This window comes from Bombus huntii, chromosome 13, assembly GCF_024542735.1.
Source record: "Bombus huntii isolate Logan2020A chromosome 13, iyBomHunt1.1, whole genome shotgun sequence".
Lineage (NCBI taxonomy): Eukaryota > Metazoa > Arthropoda > Insecta > Hymenoptera > Apidae > Bombus > Bombus huntii.
Genome location: NC_066250.1, coordinates 1,751,227 through 1,773,659, shown reverse-complemented (window position 1 = coordinate 1,773,659; position 22,433 = coordinate 1,751,227). Strand labels below are relative to the sequence as shown.

General features: G+C 41.1%; 1 protein-coding gene across 3 annotated transcripts in view; it reads right to left on the bottom strand.

Annotated features, from left to right (window-relative positions):
* The window catches only part of LOC126872429 (uncharacterized), a 186,423-nt gene that overhangs the window by 28,311 nt on the left and 135,679 nt on the right, over positions 1 to 22,433 (bottom strand). The gene's annotated exons all lie outside the window — the stretch shown is intronic.

Below are 22,433 nucleotides of genomic sequence, written 5' to 3'. Positions count from 1 at the left end.
TCCGTTCCAAGCCGTGAAAAAAATGTTATTTCGAGACAATTCCCCTGTACTTTTACATTCAGTACAGAGACCCGCAATCACATAACTTGGCCAGGTCAGAACCCATGCTTTAAACTAAAGTGGCCACTTTCGAGGGGTCTGGCTCGTTTTATGGTGCATTCCTAAACCATGGAACGTAGAAGGAGATGGTTCTTTCTCGTTGTTTAACTGCGGAATCGATGTTTCTGCCTCCGTACCGTGGCTTTCTCATAGACCTAATCCGTGTTGAAGAAGGTTACGATGGAACCGTAGGAGAAAAGCTTTCCTTCGTGGAACAGAAAAGGAGAGAGGCGCTGCGTAATTCAGCAAGCAACTCTCGGAAAAACTGCTGTTAGAGTAATTGGCCGTTTTAACGGCGTTATTATTGCCGTGCGCGTTGCGTGCACTTTGCGTGCGTCTAGGATTTCAACCAGAATTATAGTTGCAACCGAGCGATCTAGCCAATTTATCTCTGGCCTCAGCCGTGGATTGCCTGTTGCGAGGCATCGAGAGTTCGAGTATAAAGATGCTGGGCTTCGATTTAGATGATCGTAATTAGGCGCCTGAGTATTTTATTAATGTTATTGAAGATGTCGTGTCGAGATACTTGACATCGGGGTCACGAGGAAGATGGAGAAAATCGAGTTTATATTGGTCGTTGTATACCATTCAATGAGAATGATGCGAAACTAATATGGGCTGCTGTTAGTATTAGTAATGGTAGCGTTATGCTAATGCTACTCGTTTTGGTACCTTTCAATTACTCTTCCAATTCGATTTGTATGCATTAGAAGAAAGTTTATTTGCACTCGTATTTATCTGCTGGATATTTATTAATACCATCGGCATCTGGTGTTTATATAGTTTTCTGACACGTTTATGGCTGCTGATAGATTTAATATTGGACTGTAAATGACATTCCGTTATTAATGATAGCCACGTGTCGTGAAAGTTAAAAGCATTGATTAGTTATAAAATAGGTATGTCTCAAGGCAAAGAATTAATACATTGCAGTTACTAAACAATCACGAGCTAACATTCTTATTGTGTTTCCAGAAGAAAGCGGTATAAATATGACAACGACAGCTTATAAACGGTTCAACTTCGTAATACTCACGTTCAAGAAACGCTAGTACAAATAGTTGGTCGTCTGACACGCGACGTCACATTCTACTTAGAATCCGACCGCTAAAGAAACCTCGCCATTAACGTCTAAACGAACAAAAAGACGTTACGACGTTGTGATTCTACGCGTATGACGTCGTACGATTCACTGCGTTTATATTTCTAACGGTGCGCTATCTTACGCGTTGTAACACTAACACTTTATCAAACTGCGTAGCTTTATCGATACGAAACTGTAACGATGTCACGTTAAATCATGTTTTATACCAACGCGTGGTCTTCAAGGCTGTAGCAACGTCGCATCCCTCATCTGCATCCAGCCTAATCCGTATATCCTGCGAACAAATTTTATTCAGCCGACTCGGTGAAGCTAGCGTACCCATATACATTCGCCGAACAAGCAGCGTGCATCCATTAAAAGGATGCACGGTGAAAGAATCGCGTACAAATGTTCGTCGAACGAAGCGGGGCCCGAGGGGCGGCGAGGCTGGCAGAAAACGCGCGTCGATGAACGGCGAAGGGAGAGGAATAGGAAAAACCACGCCGACAGTGGGAGAAAGACAAAGAAACCCCTGGAGACAGAGCGAGAGGACGAAGCAAGGAACGAAATAGGAGGATCGAGCAAGGGTCGAAGGTTCACCGATCGTTCGTGTTATGATAGGCCGCGGGCCCAATAAAAGCACTGGCTAGTGAACAGAGAGGAAACTATCGGAAAGAGAAGGATCGTGCAAGACAGAGAAAGCAACACGAAGAGAACTAGACGGAGTTACACGCGGTATTAGAAGAGGAAAGTGGAAGTAAGAGGAGGATGAAGAGCGAAATGAATGATAGGCGTACAGAGACGAAAAGGAGGAAGTGTAAGAACGAGGAGAAGGAGAGTGTAACGAGTGAGCGAGATGAATAGAGAAAGTGTGAGGTATTGGCGAAGACGGAGAATGATGGTTAGTTGGAGAAAAGAGAGAGACAGCTGAGGGTAAAAAAGTCAATCGGAGCCCTCCCATTACCATACGTTATTGGCCGGCTTCAGGCCGGTCAGTGTTTGCCATAACTCCAGATAAATAAACCCCAGGGGCAGATAAATCTGCGTGCGCGCCGCGGCGTGTATAATGCAAATGCAATCATGTCCGCGATCCACCGGTCCTACGGACCTTAAAACTCGGACGTGGCCCCTTAAGAGCCCTTGCCTATAAAGGGCACGCAACCGAACCGCGGGGCGAATTTACAACTTCGGCTCCGAGCGACACGCTGTAACCCCGTGCAACCGAAAGAACAAAGAAGGGGGCAGAGAGGAAGAAGAAAGAGGGAGAGACGAGTAAAAAGGAAGGAATGAAACGAGCGAGATGTTTCGATGCAAGTAATTAAGACAAAGAAAGGGGATTGTATTACTGTGGCTTGGTTTCGCCAGTGACTTCGACAAGTTGCTGTTAAAAATGGGGTTGATAGAGAGAAAATGTTCATTGTACAATATTCGACGACGAATATTTGGATTGCTACAAGTCAAATTTAGAGAATCAACGTTCGGAATTTGATAAAATATTCGTTAATTGCGATTCGTTAATTGATCAAGCTACGTAAACCTTAATGACCGGAATTTGTATGGAAAGAGCTAAAATGAGTATTTCATGGAAGCCACGCTTATCGAGGAATTATATTAACCGAGAATACCGAGTTACACGAAACACGGAATTGAGAGAAGAGCGGTGTACATGAGGGCCGATGTATCTGCCGATTGTATCGATCGATGAAACGATTTATGGTTAATTATATCGGCCCGATAGATTTTATTGGGACCACTGGCTTTCGATGAGGCAACGTAATGTCTCGATTTCTTGAGTCTCGACGTGTATCGCGCAAAAACGTTTTTGTTCATCAATTATATACGGCTCCCTTTCTCCTTTATTGGACACGAAACTTGGTATTAAAATCGAAACGATGCGTATGGACCCGTGAGAATCAAGGAAAGTAAGAGCTGTCAGCGTGAACGTGACATTTATCTCGATTATATGAGAGAATGCCTTGTGTTCATTTCGTTTCCAACATTATAATGTCGATTGGCTGGATGATTATCTTGATTTCATTGCTTCGCTTCTTGATTATCTTGCTTTCAACAGAATAAAGACGTTAAAACGCTAAAGATTCGCGATTGAATGTTAATAATCGGGGATCGAAAGGCTTATGGAACATCTTAGTAAGTTCTATTTAAAACACAGACCGTGGAACTTTCTTAGATACCATTCCCACATCGTAAGTTCTTATGCGAACAAATAAAGAAAAGTTCTCTGTAAGAAAGTGTATCAGTTTGAATAGAATGTATAATACATAAAATGAAAAATGTTTATATTATAGGAACAGGTCGTTCGTTCATCGATACTAGAAGTTCTCAATTATTATAACAGATATTTAATATTATTCAATGAACAGTACTGTAATAGTATTAAGCAACTATTACAATTGAATTGATAGTTTCAATATGTCATTTATATTATTTCTGTAATATTTACGTAGATAATTCACAGTTCAAAACTCATTTGTGTTTCTCTTTGAAATGAATAGTTAGGAAGGTAAAAACAATTTACTGAATACAATCACATTGAATAGAAAAGATTAAATGGCATAATAATACACAGATAGTACGTATTCATATATTCTATTGTAGAAATATACAAATTACACATAAACAATGTAAATGTGTTTGTAATTAACAGACGTAATTACTGTTGAACTCGGCGAATGTAAATATGTTTGTAAACTTTCATTGAGCTTTCAAAGGTTCATTAAAATCGCTCCAAAAGAACTATACAGTTTTCCTCAATGAAATTTCACATCTCCTCGAGGGAACATCCTTTGTAACTGTTGCAACCTGCGCGATAATAAATTCCTCAATTAAAACAAATATCACCGGTCGATTGATTTATCGCAGTCATTGTTGAAAACGCACGGTGCTACAAGGCTGTCTGGTTAGTAGTATATTAATGACGATCTTCCTTGAAGCCGTGTGCTACAACATGCCGCAGCGTTCTATACGCCATAATAACGAGAATGATGATCGCGCTAATGCACATAATTAAGGCCGGCGTCGATTCCGTGCACGTTGGTGATAACGTGTCGTTCGTGCATTAGATTCACCGTGTGCAAAATATCTGGCTGTGTACCAGGAATCGATATAAACGATCCGGCAAGATCATCTTTTAGGACCATACGTCGTTGAACATCGCGCGATAACGGGAATGTGCACAGTCGTTTATCAATCATCGTGACACTTTTCCTTATTCTGTCATCTTTCTAGCGAAGGTGAGGCACTCGTGAAGATTTTTATTATTTAGAGAGATTATTATTTCTTTTATCTCATAGTGAATTATTATCTGACTTTTCATAATCTTTTTGGAGCTATAAAAGCACGCGTGTGACGTAATACAGTGTTAACTAAGAAAACTCTAACGAGATCTACACAGCATTCGAACCGACGAAATAACGAATGAAAATTGTCAGTAAATTACGAGAGTGTAAAACGAAGGTGCTTCGTCATTAAACGGAGGTCCTCGAGCAACATGATAATTACGTTATTCTTGATAAGATCGCTATTCAACGTTAGTCGACATCAGCCGTCATTAACGCTACAAGAAGAGTTAATTTCACGATTTGCTAACACCCTCTATCATCGCGACCATTAGACATCTAGCTTTCACTGAATTTATTTTTGTCAGTGTCAAACATGCATATGCTATCCTCCCACGTTTGTATACTAAATATACGCGCTGCTTTCATCGTAATTTATTAGAACGGATTCATCTTTTGAACGTTACGAGTCTTTGTAGGTGGCCAGAAATTAACTTTTAATTCATACCTTGGCACCAGAGAAGGCATTACGGTATGGCGTGGATAATTTTCTTACCTGCAACAGAGAAAGAGAAATTTTGGTTAATTAAAATTGTAGAAATCTCGTATTACAGAAAATTGCGAAAGATCGACATGTTGGAAATATTATAGCTTTCTTCGGTTAAAGAAAATTTATTTTGTGACGCTGTGGCGTCATTTTCTTTTCAGACGAGTAATGCTTGTTTGAATTCTTATGAAGTTGAATCCTACAACTTTTAATTATTATTTTTTACGAATCAGTTTAACATCTGCCGCTGGATACAGGTATGCTAGAAATTCGCAATAATCACAAAAGATCGCAGATGGTGCAAATCGAGCTGACAAATTACGAATTCTAGGACGAATTCTTTTCGCGTAATTCAAACAGGAGGAAAAAACATTCAGATTCTCCGACTATCGATGCGATATAAACGCAGGGAATTTTCCAACACGGTTTCTTCGATTCAAATTTAACAGTTTCATAAAGAATGCCAGTGGCAGGAAGAATGTCCATCATGTTGGGAAATTCCGTGGAACGACGTTCTTCCCGTGGCACGCAGAATATATCCTGTTGTTACGAATCTAAGAAATTTCCGAGTGTTTGCAATTTGACCTAATTATCGAACGATTTCCCGAAGGAATTTCTGCGAAGAACTAAATTCTTGCGTTTGAACGAAATTCGTTTCAACAGAACAAGAACTTCTTTTCAATTTATATCACTTTGATCTTTGTATTTCCATGTTTTTCACTTTGCGACCATTTTTTACCGTATTAATCAATCTGCTTTTTATTCGCGTGAAATATATTCACGCAGAATGTAAATCAGAGTATAATGAATCCTACGTAACAAGGACTGGTAGGTGTAAAAGAATGCACGACCTACGTTGCAATTTTTAATTAGAATCGCACAAAAGAGTAGATCGATCAATTCATTCCCTGACACGATTCTGAGAAATTCTTTGAAAGAGTCGATAGCTCGCTGACAAGATAAAAGATCTGCCGCAAGAAGAGGTCATGCTACGAATTCTTTTTTGCCCCGATTTACTTCTTTTCGCAAGACAGTTAAAGAAGAAGAGAAGCATTCGTTATCCACTTGGACCTAAGGTCTTGAAATGCTTCACATTACGAATTAAATCATACTTCACCGTGTGTTCCGAAAGAAATCAACTTATTAAAATTTTTAGTTGTAGAAATAATTTACGAAAAGAAAGGAATATTTCTTTATATGAACTAGTCGTTATCTTTTACCGATTATTAAACGCTATCCATTATAAATTTCTCAAATAAATATAATAACTGACCTTAGACTTTTGAAGCAGGACATGTACCTGTACCTGCATTAATCCAGCGATAAAATCTCAATCAAACCACCATATGTGTCACGTTCAAACACAAAATTCAAAGTCTCATCGAGTTCCCAATTAATTTCCTCGCTGAACAACACCCTCCACTCCGCTCTTCCCTGCAGCCGAGGAACATTCTAAACCGATGTAACGATATTTCGAGAACCATTAGGAGAAGAGTTCTCTTCACGAGCTGGCTCGAGAGATAAACGAGGTACACGGAGGCGCAGCGATCGCTTGGTAGAAAGAGAAAAACGTGACACGATGAGATGGCGAGGAAAAGGAAGGGTGAAGCGCGACATTAAATTGGGATTAGCCGTTGGTTTAGATGGCTGTAAGTACTGGGAGACACGGTCGAAGATCGGCAATGGTGACAAAGCTCGGCCTTTGGTTTAACCCCTGATGACCACTGCGGCACCGTCCACGTGAAAGAGAAGACAACGAGTACCGAGATCGCGACGTGTGTGGCCACCTTTAAGGACGCCTCGAAATGCGCCACGTCCTCCTGATCATCGAGACGCGATGAGAACCGCCCGACCGAACCGCCGCAAGAGCGATCTGAAACCATTCGAAAAAATCCTGTCCCCGATCATGTAGATCCATCGTCTCGTGTACTCGGCGCAGTGTTGCTCGCGAGATCGATGATTTTTCTGACTTAATCCATTTTTCTTTATAAATATCGATTTGTTAAAAATAAATGAACTAGAAGTAAATAAGTTGCAATTATCGTAGTATTATTGCGTTAGACAGCGGTAAACGTATCTGTGTCACTGTCAGATTCTAATATTGATGCGAGGTTATCCATTGAGAAAAGAAAGCAAGATAACGACTATATGTAATACTTTCCTCAATCTCAGGTTTGCACTTACGACCCAATATAAAGGCAAAGCTATTATTAATTTAATAATACCTTAAATGTAGTAATAATTGCATTTAATTATAGCATTTTAATTTAATCGTAATAATAATAATTTAATAAATGTAATAATAATTTACGAGTATATTACTGATTCGCATTTAAACGACTCGTTCACATTCGAACATGCGATATTACGTAAGATAGAGTAAGGTTGGGATTACATTTGCTATCATTTGATTCTGATTGTTGGTGCCTTGTCTAGTTGGACAGCGTACAGATTACAGGAAATGAACTAACAACACCATTTGCAAAATAAATGATTATGCGATTTCATCTATTAGAGAGATTTCAATTGCATTGTGATAAAACGAATATTTTAAGGTTTCAATTATAAATTGTTTATAAATCGAAAGATCACGTTAAAGTATATGCAAATTTCTCGTCTTCTCAATTTCTTCGAGAAATGGCTGCCATTTTCAAAACAAACGGTTCAATAATCGATATTTGTAACAATAGCTGCAATATATTTTCAAATATCTAACTTGTTGCGTTTGATCTTGACTTGCCCTATGTAAGATATAGTCTTTTGTGTTGGAAAGTTGATTTGACAGAAATATATTAACATGCTCGCTACCATGTGGCGTGTGGAGAACCGACCGCTTCAGGTTTATTGTGTAGATACAGTTTATTATAGTAGTAAATCACAATGTGCTGCACGATTTCACTCTACGTACGTACAAAATGTGTTAAACTGACAATATGTTCAAAGCAGATTTCAATTATTTAAGTGATCAGAAAATTGAAAACCATGGCTGTCACATGTGTATGATGCCCGGCTGTCACGATGAATTAGGGCCATCGCGCAGATGTCACGACGGTAGCGAACACGTTACTCCTTACGAAAGTATGAAAATACAGACAGATAGTTGAAAGCAGCTGGTAAAATAAAGTTTCCAAGTGGCTCGAACAATAGCAAAGAATTTTGATTGTTACAATCTTCGCGTTGTGATCCTAGGACAATGATTTTTACATGGAACAGTGAAGTAACGTTTAAAACACAGAGCGTGGAATAACTAAATCCTCTGAATCTCAAATCAAAATTAATCGATGCTATTCTCCGATGATAAAATTAAAAAATCTATCCTGTTCCTTAATTACCCTCTTCCTCCGAATCACAGAAATCCACATTCCTTTCACACAAAAAGAAGAAGAGGAGGAAGAAAGAAAAAGTATATTACCCAGTCCATAACTCAACTCCAATTCGCAAATCGAAGCATTTTGTAGATGCAGAGCGGGTTTTCACTTCCTGCACCTGCAGCTACCGTCCGGTTCATCGGCTGCGGCGCGCGCGCGCATTCCAATAAGCAATCCTCATAACTTTGGTACGGAGGCCGGGGTTGGCTCGATATTTCATCCCGGCGAAAGAATCCAGCCGCGGACACGGACGGAAAGGTGGGCATCCGCATTAATGCAGATCGCTCTCGTCGGGTCGTTGCGGCATGGAACATAACGACGATACAGCATTGCCTTCGGGATAGAGCCCCTGGCGCGATTAATGCCGATTAAAAAGGCAAAAGTCCCGCCTCTGATCATTACGCCGATGGAAGCGGCACTGGCAATTCCGTGCTCGAAGTAAGGTAGCCGTCGCGACCCCTCTTATTCCCTTTTCTTTCTCTTCTTACCTTTCTTCTTTTTCTTCTTTCCTTCTTCTTTTTTATTTCCCTTCGTCCCTTTCACCTTTCTCTCTTCCTTCTTCGCCATACGATACGATCCTTCCTTTTTCTTACTTATCCGCTCTTCTTCAACCTCTGCTTGTAACGTGTTCTTTTTCCTCTCTTTCTTCTCGCGTCCCTTCTTCTTTTTCTACGACGATCTCGGCTAAGGTCGCTGCCGTTCCGGGGCCCCTCCAGGGCCGAGTAATTACTTCTAGTCCGGCGCTGAGCTTCGCCGGCGGTTCGATAGCCAAACTTATAATTTAATGGTTAATTATATAAGGAGTCCCCCGCGATTCGGCGGAGCCACTGGGCGGACACGGTGACGTGCAGGAATTCCTCTACCGAAAAGAGAGAGAGAGAGAGAGAGAGAGAGAGAGAGAATGTACACGGTGTCCGTTTTCCTGGGCCACTCATGTTAAATCCTGGTGTTGCAACTTCGTAGCATTGAAGTTGATGTGTTGGGCGGAATTTGGTCGCGGTTGAACTTCGTCAAGTTTGTGAGACGTTTTCGGGCTGCTCGAAAGATAGTTATATTTCTTTATTTAGCGCGCTTGAATTTTAATAGGCTTCTGAATTGTAAAGTCAAAGAAGAAGAAATTTATATGGCACAAAGGTAATGATAATAGAAATTTAAATAGCGTATTCCCAATCGTGCGGACAAGCTACATCGTTTAAAATCGTGTTTCAAGTTTTACTTCCCAGCAACAGGTGACAGACACTCTTCGAGCTATTTTATTTCTTCGATAGACGATCAGGACAGCACTACGTTTAATTCCACCGTTTTCTCACTTAATTTCTTGCTACTGTCGTTACACATCCCGGCGAGTATGCTCATAAACGTTAGATTTAAATTGAACCAGAAAGCAGATATTTTGATATTAGTTTATTGAACTCTTCCTAGAAACTATCTACATCTTCTCTCTCTAGAAATTATCTACGTATTCAAGCCCGGCTTTAGATATAACAGCTTCTTGAATACGTAATATACCCGATTAATTAAATCTTATCTCGATACACCTGCTGTGCCTTCAAAAAAAAACCATGTAAACATGTAATATCAAGCACAAAAAAAATATGTAAAGAAGAGCTTAAAAACCTATCATCTTGGCAAAAAGTACGACTCATTCGTAGGAAGAAAAAATCAGTAGTCTGGCATTTCGTCGAAAAAGAAACGATCGTACGTTGTCGAGGAATAAGGAGAGCTGGCCGATCGAAAAAGATTGCTACAAGCTGATGGAGTCATCTCTCCCTCCGCGAGGGAATGCCTTGCATGGGAATTATCTAAAATCGTCGGCGAGCAATTTCCAGGAGCGAATTTGGTCAACGTTAAATCACAACGTTAAGCGCGAGTACACGGCTTGGCGATCTGGCCGGGCTCATTTTCGAATCGGCCACGGCTGATTGATATGTATAACGCGAGCTGAGCATACGTTATGAATATTGATAAGCTGCCACGAATATCTGACCCACGTCCACCTGGAACGCGTTCCACGGCCTCCAGCGACGATTTTCCAGTCTTTTTGCGGACGTGGATATAACACGAAAACAAGGATATTAATATCGTCTGATTCGGCAGGGCCAGGCGTGATTGAATAAAATAAGAAATGAAAGACCAAGATTCTATAGTTGCGCGGTTATGTTCATAAAAATAGTAACTGCGGCTACCGCTGAATCAGCGAAACGCTATATTAAATTTCGATCACTGTGTTCCTCTCACTCGCATTTACCAATCAAAATCAGCAAACAGGTTAAAGAGACTAACGATAATAACCCAATTTGTAACAAATTACCCGCAAACTACCGTTAATTTTCCAATTCCTTTAATTCGCGTAATTTCAATCAGCAAAAAACAGGCCACCGAGGGAAAAGCGGACACGACCGAACACGAGGTTCGTTAAAAAACGCGTCTGAATGATCATCTACTTAATTGATACGATACTGTCGCAATTACCTCGAGTTTTCTAAACCCGCGGGAGCATCCACTCTACCCAAAGAATAAAGAGGCAAAGTAACTGTACTTGAAGCAACTGTATCCAAGTAAAGGGATCTATGGTAATTATCGATGATGACGAAACGAGGGACAAAGTGGAGCAAAGCGATTACCAAGGATCGATGACTAGCTGATACGCATCTGTCCACTAGGTTAACGTAATAAGTATATACTAGGACAAAGGAGCGATCTAGTAGGTGGGTTATACCCAAGGGGAAAAATGCCAAGTGACAGAATCCAAAGATTCCATGGTGAACCTGTAACGTCGTTCCGCGTCCTCGCACACCAGGCGTGTCTCTTCTGTTTCTCGAGCAACGAACGCCTAGAGCGGAATCTCGAGTAAGCTTCTTACTCGATTTCTGTCCATCTCGCCTGTCCATCAAACCGTGTCCGCGCGATAGATTCCTGGTCACGCTTTAAATCGACCGTCTCTCGATTGCGACCGTCCTCTTGCCCTCGATTTTGTCGTTCCATACCAGGATATTTCTCGCGTTTGCATAAGAACGAGAGTATACACAGGGAAGATTGACTTTTTTCTCGAAGAAGTAAAAATCTGATGGATTTTTCGATTAGTTAGTGAACGTGTCTCGGATACTTTTTATTTTTATTTACCGAAGTTGTTTCTCTACGGTGAGGATGTCCGAATATTGCTCGCGTTTCATAATATTTTTATTTAATCGTAGGATTATTCGAGTAAAACTAAGTTTCCTAAATATCTCTGACGGATATCAGTGACGTTGATTAACAGCAATTTTAATATTTGTTTGGCAAGTTAAAAGTTTCGAAGAAGATGTACAGGATATATCGGATAAAAATCTACAATGCGCTGAATCTTGTCTTTTTAGTGGAATCGACAAGCTACTTCCTAGCAACGTACCGTTTCCCTGAAAACGTTCGCGAGTCGAATTACCACGATCTAGCATACGGGTCTCGCCGATTCTATCGTCGTTCCTGTCGACAACAAGTTCCATTCTCATCGAGAACTTCAGAAGCTACTCTCGGAACACTCGATCCCGCGACGATATCATCGTTTCATGTAACTTCTGCCGCATGAGAAATCGAAACAGAGGAGAACGCGATTCGTTCCACGCAACGGACGCCACCATGGGAACGTCTAATCACCATACACTCCTCGTCACTTTTCAAACAATCACGCTAACGTCGAACGATGCACCGTGTCGTGACAAGATCTTTCTAAGAAATCGAGAAGCTTATTATACTTTCATTGGTTTAATTTTGCGCGTTAAGTGCAAAAGAAATAACAATGTGCTGTTTTAGTTTCGAAATTATTCCGGCACGAGTTGAAGGATCCAACATAGTTTGAAATATGTTTTAGAGGATGAGAAATTCCAGTAAAAATCGTAAATTCGGATTAATTCGATTTTCCCCGAAGTTCACGATCGATGCTCGTGATCGTCGCGATTTATGCAGCTTCTGGCGCTTTCTCCGCGCTATTACGTAAACCAATGCGGCAAAAACCGTGTAATATAGTCTGGGAATTCTCCGTTAGAACGGAATTCTGCGTTTTCTACCGCGGTTTCTGCCCGATCGACCGAAAGCCAGCCGAATTTAGGAACCGAGAAGGATATATTTTAATATTGTTGCTAATTTAAGATAATTATATTACTAAGTATATTACTTTATTATACCGTCGTATAATTTGATATATCGATTATTATTAATTTCTACGAGCTTTCAAAAGAAAGATATATCTTTCCTTTTAATACACCATTACGTGTACATTATCATAAATTGTAATTTTATAATCTTGTTATCGAAATTGGTCTATATTTATCTTCTCCCGATAACATTTTTAATATCGGTAGTCAATAACCATTACCTAGCAGTAATTACGGTCATAAGTTTCTAGATAGACGCAACTGAACGAGCATTAGAACGCTGTTGACGTTCACAAATAAAGACGAAGGAGTCAACTAATCGTTGCAAAGAGAAAAATTCGAATCCTGTTAGAGGGAAGCTCTCCCCCCGTGGAAAAGAGTCGACTCACTCTGTTATTTCAACGTTATGAATAATGCATTCGCGATTGGTACCCATTGATATCGAACGAGTACATATAATTACAATGGATCGTGATAATTGCCAGGAACGCCGAAAGAGATTCTACAATGTTGGATCGAGCAACATTCCAGCGCCCCTAAAGCGTCTTCTTTACTAAATAATTTGTTTATTTCCTTCCTAAACTGACTGTACTCCTTATCAAATTTAATTTAAATTAATAAGTTCTAATTAGCTTTAACGGATGAAAATTCCAATCTTTTAACAGGATAACTACTGAATTTTCATGAATTTCTAATATTTATGAAAAATTTAATGCAAGAATTCCTTTAACTACGTCCATAAAAATGTCCATAAATTTACAAATAAACAGCCGAAGTCTACATCGGAAGTACTCCCAAATCTCGAAATAAATTCTAGAAAAATTCCAATGTTATTTAAATTTCCCCATTCTCCTAAAAAAAAAAAAAAAAAAAATATTTCTATCAATCTTTATATCATAAATTCCACAATGGCCGCAAATCTTGGAACATTCCAGGCATTCCAAACGTTCACAATTGTCTCGCCAAAGTCGTTCGAAATCCTAACAGCCCTTCGCCAATGGTGTAAAATTAATACCGGACAGTGAGCCCGCAGCGAAACGATCCATAACACGCATACGCAATTATTGTCGTTAGAACGAAACTAAATCGGTCGTTGGGGCCGACTACAAATTGCACGTTCCTCGTCCAGGCAAATTAGCCGAGGTGTAGCTCGTCGTCCTGCGAATATATCTCGCAAGGAATGCGCTTTCGTGACGGTTTTATCTGATTCTACCATCTAGACAATGATTATGAATTATACAATTGTCTGTCCGTTTCGGGGACGAGCGCCGTTCTCTGCTTCTCGTTTATAGAAACTCCGATTGGTTAATTATACCGTGATCGTGCATGGCACGTTCTATTGTTGTCGGCATTGGAAACGTTCGTTCGTGCTAGGATTAAATTTTGGTAACGAGCAATTACTGACCTCTATGAATTACGCATACGTGATTTGATAACGTCGATGCCTGCAAACAGTTCTTGTGTATGTAATTATTGGCAAAATGAATAGGTAAAATGATCAGAGCATATAAAATATTTCGACGATCTCCTTCGTTGAAGTTCTGATTAAGGTTCAGGTTGATGTCTATTACATGTCGTAGCTTGCGAAATTAATAAGTTGTTTAACAAACTTCGATTTTAAATACGCAATTAGTACCTTAGTTTCACGCTGGTTGATATGATTGAAGAAACCTGTAAGGCAACTTCTGTAATATCTGTCATAATTCTCGTGTGCATATCAAACGTGGACTTCACATGGATATGTTAGACCTTTGCTGTATAATAAAAAATTTCCAGTTAAATGAAAGATAAATTGCAAACTTATGTCTACGAAGATTAGACTCGCAAATACGTGTAATAGACTTCAACTATCTCGTCGGAAATATTTTCTAGATTTCGATCAACGCTCCTTCTGAATATGTATAAACCTGTCGCTAATAAAACCCCAATCAAGCAATCGTTAGAAAAATATAGATTTTTAAATGGCCACGATTTAAATGTAGATTTTTAAAACCAATATCGAAGAAACCTTTGACGGTATCCGGAATCAACCTTAAAACTTTCTAAATTCTAAAATACTCTAAGTAGAACAAAATTTTCATCGAGATCTCGCCGAACAAAAACTCTGTACAAGAACCTGTCGTACAAATTGGAAACGCCTTCCGCCTACGGAAATCCAGTTAAAACCTATTAAAATCACAGACTTAAAATACGTTTGTTCTCCGTGACAAACATTTCCAAGAAAATGAACCGTGACTGTGATAAATAATCGGCGAAGTCTCGAGTGGTACACGGTCTAATGAAACCTGGACGCCTCCCGGGCGCCACGAGTTCCACGCAAGAAGAGAACCGAGCGGAGCGACAGACGATCGTAAAAAGATAATGAAGAACGACCGCGGGTGTAGCCGAATAAATCGAGGGGCCGTTAAATGGGAAGCCGAAATGCCCTAATTGTCGATACAGAGACCCCCTATTGGCCTCGCGGTACGTATAATTACACGAGAATGACTCGGCGCGACCAAGAGCGCTGCCTTCCCTTCTTATCGCCGCGGCTCGAGCCTGTGGCTTGGCTCGATCCCACCAGACAGTCATTTAATCCCATGACGATCAGTGGAGGTACTGACCTTCGGCTCCGGTAACGTGTGTCCCAGACATTTTGCGGATCATACTACGTCCGCGTCGCCGCTTCCAAGCTCCATCCTATGCTCCAGCTCGATTGGATATCGAGGCACGATTTCCATGCGATCGAACCGATTCTTATCTCCATAGTGGCAGGTTATTAATTTTCTACGAAGATCATGCAGTATGTCATAGCCTGTACCATGGACGTGCGGCTAAGCGTGTGAAGGATGAGGTTTATGGAATTGATCGGGAATCGATGGTGAAGCCGAAGAATTTAAAATGCTTCTCTGGAAGCTGACGGTCTGCAAGATGTTCCATAGGTTGAAATTTGAAAAGAAATTTTATTTACGCAAGGTAGTTGATCGCGATGATAAGAAACGAAGATGCGAGAATTTCTTCTTGTTTCTAATAGATTCTAAGAACGAAAGTCTTAAACTGATAATAATGGACGTTCTTTTATTGGAATCTTTGATAAATGCAAGCTTTCTATCGTAGTGAAATTGGTGAAACTTTAAAACGTGGAGGAACAGAGTTTCGTTGCAGGATAAGCAATAATTAAAAAAGAGTTATTTCAGTGAGAGTTAGGTGGTCGAAGGGTTGTGTGCAAACTCGTGCAGGTCTACATTTCCATCGATCCTGAAGAAACGGCCGAGCATAAGCCGGAGGAGAGGTCGGCCGGGGCGTATACCAAAGCCACGTGGCGTGCGCGCTTCTGTGATTGCAGAGTTCGGCCTGTCATTACCTGACCCTAGCGTGACCTATTCGCGAGAGGCCTTCGAGGTTCAGGCCGAGCGTGTACGTGCGCACACGACGCTGCCAGCCTGTGCAATATAGTAAGAAGATACATGAACGCGTGTTCCAAATCGTGCCAAATGGAAACTTCCTCTCCTGACCCGTTTATTGAAAGTGGGTACTAACACGGAGATCGATTTTTGAAATCGGTCGAGGAATTCTTTCGTGAGAATTAATCGATGGGTTGGACCGAATGTTGGTTTTCAGCAAATGGTAGAGCTTCTTTTTTCCAGAAAGGAATTAGATCGTTAAAACGTATTAGTTTCCAACAGTAGTTTAAAGATTGCGCGCTAAATATATAATTTTACGTTAGGAAAACTTCTAAAGTATTCTACATCGAACGAAACAATATAATTATGTAGAAGTGAAACTGGTCTTGCAATTATCTTGAGCAAGACAAAACTGGAATGAAAATATGAAAATAATTCACGAGCAAAAAAGTTAATATACTAGCTAAAAGAATCTCTAGGAATTAACATTCTTTTGTTATAAAGAAACTCTCAATTATTCCGTACAACCGCTCCTCTATTTCTATATCGAACGCACGTAACTAAAACGAAGAAGAATACCTAATTTCCTATACAACATAACCTACAACAACGTCGAGTCTCATATTACCATAAGTAGTTTGGTATACTTTGCCACGTCGCCGTGTATCCTAATTAAAGAAAATTATGCAACCTGCGATCAAACGGGGCGGCTGATTATAATTTCAAATTAGCGCCCGTAAATTTCGGCGACCGCGAACACCGCCTCGTAAATCACAATCGAATACAAATTGACCGTATTCGCGGCTCCGTTATCTGCTCTTTTTAATCGGTCAATCTTCAGCGTATCGATATCTCTCTCTCTCTCTTCGCCACAAAGTTCTTATACGTGTAATTCGTCATTAAAGGATTAAAATGAAACACATAACGGCCATCGGCAACTACCGACTACCGGCGAAAGAGGAAAGAAATAGCAAAAAAGGAGAAAGAGCAAGAGAAGAAAAAAGGAGGACCGAGGGTCGAGCGAGCACAACTACCGCGGCTGAGTGCATTTGTTTGCCGTTTCCATGGGTTTCGACCTTAAAAGCGTGCCGACGAAACCGACATCGCGGATATCCTATCTCGCGAAGGGATCTCTCCGGCAAGATTTTTGCGGCTCGGACCGCCTGCGCCAGAAGGAATGCGTTTACGCGCTCCTGCCTTCGAGTAAATCTCGTTAAAGGCTTCCCGTGGATTAAAGGGAAAAGAGAAAGAGAAAGAGAAAGGGGTTAGACGTGCGAGAGGAAAAGAAACGAGAGAGCGGAACCTATAGGCTACCTATCCCAGTACTTCGGTATATGCATAACAATTTCGCAGGAGGTTTCATGGGCCAGCTGAAAGAGAAATTCACCGGGAGAGATGGTAATCTGATGTTGCGTTATCGGGGAACGCTGTGAACAGGTCGGATTATCGTTCCACCGACGTTCCGCGCTCCTCCTTGCTGTAATTTAGTGTATAACTGTTCGCGACTGGCGCACCGTGCCAGGGATAACTGATACACGTGTATACGCGATGATTAATGCGTTTACGATGCCACGTCGAGTGAAACGTTTTTATGAATAGTCAGTCAGTCGTGATGGGTCATTGCGAGCCGAGTGGAGACGGTTCTTTATCACATCGTTGTGCGATCCTTCTTTTTTCCTTCTTTAATAATGTACGGTTATGCGAGATAAACGTTATTCGATTAATCGTAGGTAAAGATGTTTGTCACAACTTCGGAAGGATATAGTTGGCTGTCACATCTTTGTGAAATAGAATTGATATTTCCCCGCTTTTTCACAGATGTAGAATTAAATAAAGAATCCTACTTGTTCGCTAGTAGAATGCAACTTGCTTGCCATTTGCCAGAGTAAAGAACCCTTCCTTGAACCTTCACGCTCTCTGCACCCGTACACATCGAAAGACAAACCCGTAGATTTTCTTCAAAAGGACCACAACAAGCCAGAAACTTCCTCCTACTACCATTAACCTTGGCATCACACACGGCACACATCCGCGTGTTCGTAACTGCAAGTGCAACGTGCAACATAATTGCAGACCAGGCTGATACGTAGTAGCCAAAGGCCAGGGCAAAGCGTAGAAGCGAGTCGGTGAAGCACCGTAGACGCGGTCGTTTCGCTCTAGAGAGGAAAAATTAATTTCGTGACCTCGTTCAGGAAGAACCTGCCATGGCGGAGGCGGAGGTGGGTCTGGACAGTGGATGAAGAGGAGTAAAGAGAGTCATGAGCTCCCACAGGGGCTGACCTTCTGACCCTATCAGCCGGGCCTCTCTCCGGTATTGTTTATAGCGCTGAACCGTGCACCGGCTACGAGACGGCCATTGTTTCTTCAAGACCCTATTGTCTCCGGACCTGGCTCGTTCTTCACTGGCCGCCACCGTCGCGCCAACTTGCGAAGATACAAAGACCGGCTCTAATTATCATTCGATAATTGCTCAATTCCAATTGGACTACGATCATCGATAACGCGACAACTGACAATCTCTCGCGGAACTTCACGATTACAAGTACGAATGGACTGTGAATGTTTATGCATTTACATAAAAACGCCTAACTCAATATGACTCGATCGATTACTGAGACAAATGGCGTCACGAACACATAAGGATGAAAACAATACCCGTTTCCCGGACAGATTTTTGATACGGGCAACTTAAAAAACACGGAATTCGTGACATGTTACTTTGTACGTTCACGTGGTAGATGTACACAGAATTTATACGATGACGTATAAATTTATAATTAATGAACAAAATATTTAAAGTAAAATATTATAATATCTAGCGAGTAAAATAAATCTCTATTAACGTTCTTTAATTGTATACATAAAGACCTGAATTTGCATAAATATATCCACGATCAACTTTATATTCTACAAGATAGAAACTAGTTCTTTGATATTCAATAAAATTGCAGCAACTTTCTTTAAGATACACGCTTGGTAGCATCGACGTACAATAAAATGAGCTTCGATATTTGTATCGAATAAACTCGAGAATTACGAGGAGAGAGGATTCGCCGTACGCTGATTTTTCCAGATGTTCGTTTCTCTCGATGATCGGCGCTCAAAGTGCGACAGTGCGTGAAATTAAGAACGCCGCAAACGTGACACGCGTGTCTGTGTGGATCGGTCATCGAAGTCGTAATCACAGTGATCGAAGTAAGAGCTAGAGGTCGAAGACTCGTGCTCGTATTCCTCGGGGGTAGAGGCACATCCTGCTTCCCCCTCCTTTTTCCGCCCTCATTTATGTCTTATTTCTCCCTGCCTCGTGTACACCTTTCATCTGGATGCAAATGCTGATGTCCGAGCCGTGTACGACTATCGATACGCTGGTTCGATGTCCTGATAACGTTAAATATAGTCTTGCAGATTGTGTCAGATAATTGTGATGGCGGATGAAGTTCGCAAAGAAACATAATTAAATATGTAGCATTGAAGATTTACTCTGAAGAGGATGATAATTATTTTATAGATAGAAAGCGAAGATAGATTTCTCGATGATCCATATTCTTCGATAAAATTTCATGTTGTAAAATTCTTCCAAAATATCTCAAAAAAATTCTATAAAATTCAACAGGTCTCTGAAATTTATCAAATCGATAAAGAATAAATCGTTTAGGGTTCTCGGCTGAGAGATCTTTAAGTATGTCGTAATAAGGGTCTTGAAACAGGCTTCCAAGTTGAATTATCCGACAATTTATAATACACGAAAGTAGCATAGACAGAGAAACAACGAAAAGAAAAGGATCTCGCAGCAAAGGAGCAATCTGTATCGACAGAGAGGAAACCCTGTCCGTCGTCCCCTAATAAAAGGCTTCCCTGTGCCATGGAAAAATAGAGTAGCGTGCAAAGCGAGCGAGAGAGCGCAAAAATTTGCGTACGCGGCGCACCGTATCGACGACATAATCACTGTGATCGACGTAACGTCGGCAAAAGTAGAGACTCCGGTATTCCTCGAGGACAGATTCACGTCCTTCTTCAGCTTTCATCCCTCTTCCGTTGAACCCTTATTTTCTCTCTCTCTCTCTCTCTCTCTCTCTCTCTCTCTCTCTCTCTCTACCTTTCTTTGTCTTCTCTTTCCTTGTACGAGTTTTTCATGGCCTTGCTCGAACGGCAGAACGTTGCATCGCAGGTGGACGAGCGAGGAAGGATCGTGTGTTTCGAGTTTGAAAAGTGGCGTCGCGCGGCCTACCTCTAATGACAATGTAGATGTGGATCAAGGTAATGGTAATGCGTGGCTAGGCCGACATGCTGTACACGATTCACGGCTGCGAGCGCATCCGTGCGTAAATCGCGACCAGAATGACGGGCAAGCTGTTGACGTGTCACGAGATGCGTTCCAGAGTTTCAATTTCCTATAATCATGTACTTGAATTCGTAGTTTTTCATTTTTCGTATCGATGAAAATGTTATCCGCGTTCGCTTTTAACGACGGCCAATTATTTCATAGATTAGGGATAATCCTAGCGTATCTAATTTTTCTATAATGTGTGGGCAGGATCTTTAAAACACACTGTTATGTAGAATATATAGGATCGACAGGCGATAAGAAGAATCAGGATCAACGTGCATAGTACAGTGTTGCGTCACGGATGTAACGAAACGCTACAATGCAAAGGGTTGAAATCAGCGTTGAGAGAATTCTCAGAAAGCCTCTCACTGCCTCTTCAAATTACCGATACCGACGTTCCATGGCGGAATGTCTCGATTGCTTTCATCGGAACGTCGGATTCTGCGAACTTGCGGGACGAACGGTGAAAACGCGTCTTGGAATTGGAACGATCGCAATTAAAAAGAAGAACTACACGTGCATTGGCGCAGAAGCAGAGGCACGTAGTCTTCTCTGTGCCGAGTAAACGCGATTATCCTGCGTTTCTATGTGCGTCCACGTACACACGTACGAACGATCGTGTACCGACTGAACTTTCACCGCAATTAAACTAAAAGCGCAATTTCAACCGCGTCCGCGTTCGCTCCTACTAGGGTTAATGGCACGGGGTAGCGAAACATTGACGTAACGCGGAATTCCGCGAGCTACGGGATGAAAATTGGATTATCGTCGCGGCGAGTACATCGTTCGAACGAACGATGCCTCGAATTGATCGATTTCGAACAACTCGCTCCGACTGATTGCCGTTACGCAACGTTGCTGTCGATGGACGATTTTTCGCCTCGAAATCTATTTACGAAGATATTGCAAATAGTACGATAGATCTTTTGCATTGTTTCGTCAATAGATATTATATTTTTATAAATACTTGAAAAATTTGAATGTTCGACAAATAAACTCAATAAACTCGCCTAAATTCATCTGGTCTGTTCTAATATTCTTTCCTCCAAATATCCTGAAAATGTTTTATATTTGAAAAACACTAGGGGATCTCGAAATCTTTATCAATCTGCATCAATCAACAGCAACAAAGTACCAACTATAAACGTCTGGATGAAGCCATCAGTATTGCTGACGAAACGCGAAAAAATGATTGCCAATAAGAAGAAACTTACGCAAGGAATTGTCCAACAACATCGATCTCGCTTTTTTCCCTCTATAAACGCATCGACTAAGACACCAGGATCTGCCAACGAACCGTAATCCACGGAACGAATGAACGAGAGTCGCGCGGATCTCGAAGCGTAACAGATCCTGACGTTAATCGCGGATCATTTTCTCGCAGCTGATGCACAGCAACGGGCTCCTCATTACCCATTAAGATCAATCATTGTTTTTATTAGACCTGGATGAGGATATAGGTTGGCTACGAAACGAGCGACAAGAGGGTGGTCGATCTACCGACTTTCCATCCACGAGCATCGTTCAATATCTTTCTTGCGCATTCAACATTCCATCCGCTTCACGCGCGCATCGTCGATTACGCGGTGATCAGCTCGGCTACACGCTTTTTACCGCTTCGATCTGGCTTGATTAAGTTTTTCGCGTTATGTAAACAGTCGAAGGTGGATACGTTGCACGGTAGCTACCGTGCGTCTTCTTCTCTGTAGACGAGAAGACAAGTAATGCAATATCAGTTAATGGCTGTCGTGTTAGGGATGGATCGTAACGTTTGCTGAATGAGCTTCTGCAGGCTTTGACGTAAAATGGATTTGTTAAAAGGAGTAAACAGGATTTAAGTGGTCTTCTTTGAATTTTACGACTCGAGTGAACGGAATTTTTTAGTACAATAAGCATAATTTTAACGATGGAATTCCCTTTAAAATTGTCTTTCTAAATTAAATGCGCTCCCTTTAAAGTCTTAGAATCGTAACGCTTCTATAGAATCTTACAAGTAAACCGAAGAACTCGCATTTTGGAATGTTTAAAACGATTGTCTATGCAACCATCTGGGAATCTTACAAATACACTCAATGAAATTCCATTTTGTCATCCTGCAGACGAGCTAAATAAAATTCGTGTTCCTTCGATTACCGAATTCCCGCGTCAATTTATTCAACCCATATCCCGAGATTCGCTCACGTTCAAATACCTGAACAC